Genomic DNA, 3012 nt, shown 5'->3' with positions numbered 1-3012 from the left:
CCCCTGCCAGTCCCAGTCCTGATCTGGGTCCCCCTGGTGCCGATCACGGTGTCCACTGTCCTCTTGCCTGCCTCGGACCTCTCCTGATCCCAGGTTTGTGCCCATTTTCCCTGGATCCCCCTTCCCTCCCTCCCTCCCTCTGCCAGCCAGGGCTCTGCTCCCCTGTGCGTCTCTTTGTCAGCCCGTCCAAAGCGCTGTAAATCCACACCGCTGTTAATTACCCGAGGTAATTAGCAATGACAAACCACCTCCCATCGGTCCCGTTGGCTCTGCCCTTTGGCTCGGATCGGCCCCGTGTCCCTGCGCTGGGACAGCAGCTCCCTGTGCCCTCCCTGTCCCTCAGCCGCAGGTCTGAGGGCCCCAGGAACGAGCCCCAAACCCGTTTCAGGTTGAAGAAGCCCCAGAAGAAGTACGGGCTGCTCTCGAGCCACGACGAGAACATCGAGCTGGGCTCCCTCGACAGCGACGAGGACACCGTGTTCGAGACGCGGAACCTGCGGCGGTGAGGGAGGGTTTGGTGTGTTTTGTGTGCTTTGTGTGCTTCTCTTCTCCTCACCAGGGGCTGAGGCGCCTTTCCTACAGCCGTGGGAGCTTTGGCACGGCTCCTACAAACAGATCTGCATGAATTAAGCGCCTGTGTGTGGTCTCTGTGTTGGCACACGGATTTATCTCGCTTTTCCCCGTTTTCTCACCCAGAAAGGTCTCACTGACAGGGACGGCCCTGGGTGATTTGGACACGGCTGTGGGGTCGCCAGGGCTGTTGGAGAGAGAGGCAGCCCTTGTGTCCAGTCTGAGCCTCCCTGTGTTAGACAGGAAAACAAAAATTCCTGTTTTTTTTCAGCTTAGGAGCTGCTTCCAAATCATATCCCAGTTCAAACTCCCAGTCCCATTGGGACATCCGTTCCTGCTTTCCTAGAACCATGCTTCCCATAGGTTCGATTTTGGGGGAGGGTCTTTTAAGCTGAGGAGGAATGTCAGCTCAAGGAGTGTCAGCTCAAGGAATGTCACCTCAGCAGCTGCCCAGCCCTCAGCTCTCCCCCTTCACACTGTCCATGCTCCCCCTGATTTTTGGCTGTCTTCTTTTTTCCCTGTTTTTGCAGATGACTCGGGACCAGCAGCACCACCTGCCTGGACTGACAGAGGGTCCAAGCCCAGTGGAATCTCCAGTGCTCAAGTTTCACATCTTGCTTACAGTGACTATTAATTAACAGTTCAAACCCTTCCATGGCTGGGGCAGGGGAAAGGGGACCAAGCCTGTTTTCTTCACATGCATTTTTGGGGACATTTCTGGGGAAAGGCAGAGCTGAGGTGTCTTGGGAGCTGCTCACTGCACGGGGAGATGCTGAGGTGCTGCTCCTGGATGATGCTCAGCACGTGAAATGGGAGCTCTGGGCCATGCCCAGGGTGTTGGTGTTTCAGGGTGCTCATATCTCTCTGTCTCAGCCCTAGGGGTCAGCTGGAAGCGTCAGATGAGGGGATTCCTTTTCCAGGCTGACCCTCTTTTCTTCATGCAATATCAGGTTACTTCTTTGGAAAGTGTCTCTGCAATGAGCTCCAGCCCAGGAGGAGCTGGGAGAGCTCTGGGGGTCTGCTACAAAACGGGGTGGGGGTGTGATAGCTCAGACAGAACAGCTTTGGGAACGAGTTAAATGGGCTCAATTTTGCAGGATTAGCAGTCACAGGGATAATCTGGGTCATTCTTGGGTTTACAGACATGTTTACAAATGAGAGGGGCCACAACCCAAAGGGGTGTTTCTCCAGAAGAGCCACATCCCTGTGGCCTGTGGGGCTGGGAGTGCCTGGACTGTTCTGCCCAGCCCATTGTATGCTCACCAGGGACACGTGTGTGCTCACCAGGGACACGTGTGTGGCACCCAGGGACACGTGTGTGACACCCAGGGACACGTGTGTGACACCAGGGACACGTGTGTGACATCTACCAGGGTCTGGACTTTGAGACACCTGGGGAAGAGCCAGGTGAGAGTTGGACCACCTGAACTGCAGGTGTGAGGAGTGTCCTGGAGCAGCTGATGCCTGGAAAAAGGGGACCCCGACCCCTGTGACTGTGATTCAGGACAGCCCTGAACTGTGAGTTATCTCCTCTCAAGGGTGCTGGAGTTTCACTCCATTGCTGGTACTCAGCTGGGATCTTTCCTGCAGCCCATTGTGTGGATATTTGGGATCTGATTGTGTAGGACCAAAGGTGAATGTGTCAGGAGGTCGTTGTTGGGTGGATCTGCTGCTAAAACAGTGAAAACTGCTTGCCAAGTGCTCGTGTCCAGGCCCTTCCTTGGAAACTTAAATCCCATTTGCACCCCAAGCTGGCAGTGCCTTTGTTTGGAGCAGCCAGGGGAGTTGCCCTGCGGGCAGGGAGGTCCCTGAGTCACCTCTAAGGTGAATATTGAGAATGTCTTTGGAATGTCTTTGGCTCCATTCCTTTGGTTTGCACATCCCCTGCGGATCAGGGGGCAGGGCTGACACTGCAGGAGGGGACAGAGGGAAGTGTTGGGGTCTGGCTGGTGCTCCAGGATCCCCTGAGGTGGAGGAGGGAGTGCTGGGATCCTGATGGGATCCTGGTGGGATCCTGGTGGGATCCTGTGCAAGGGGACATGTTTTTCCGTGCAGGGCAGGGGAGGTTTCCTGGAGAAATCCCCCCCCTCTGGCAGCTTCATCTCCCATGTGCACAAATGATTTTAAAATACACAGATACATGTTTTTAATCACTCTGCCATGTGCTCTCAGCACTGGATGGGCCCTGCTTTCCTGTCACTGGGATCCTGTTACACCTGATCCAGGTGCTCCCTGCTCGGGGAGCTGCTGCAGATGGAAGCAGGCAGAGGTTCCCTGTGGGAATCACTGGGATGGCTCAGTCTGGACACAGCTTCCCTGTGGATGATGGGGGCTGTGTGATCCATGGTCAGGGATCCCCTGATCCTGCAGGGCTGCACGTGCTGCTAACTTCCCTGGCTCTTCAGTTCCTCTGGAAAGTTATTCCTTGTGCTGATGAGCCCA

At 55.6% G+C, this 3012-nt stretch overlaps 1 long non-coding RNA gene across 1 annotated transcript; it reads left to right on the top strand.

Moving 5' to 3' along the window:
- The first annotated feature begins 391 nt into the window (after window positions 1-391).
- LOC103763845 lies at window positions 392-2268 on the top strand. Its single transcript, XR_001922457.2, has 2 exons — window positions 392-502; window positions 1101-2268. It is a non-coding gene; the product is annotated as an uncharacterized LOC103763845 (long non-coding RNA).
- Window positions 2269-3012: the final 744 nt, after the last annotated feature.

This window comes from Manacus vitellinus, unplaced genomic scaffold (genome assembly GCF_001715985.3).
Source record: "Manacus vitellinus isolate BGI_N305 unplaced genomic scaffold, ASM171598v3 scaffold_99_pilon, whole genome shotgun sequence".
NCBI classification, from domain to species: domain Eukaryota; kingdom Metazoa; phylum Chordata; class Aves; order Passeriformes; family Pipridae; genus Manacus; species Manacus vitellinus.
This window is presented reverse-complemented; position numbering and strand designations above follow the sequence as displayed.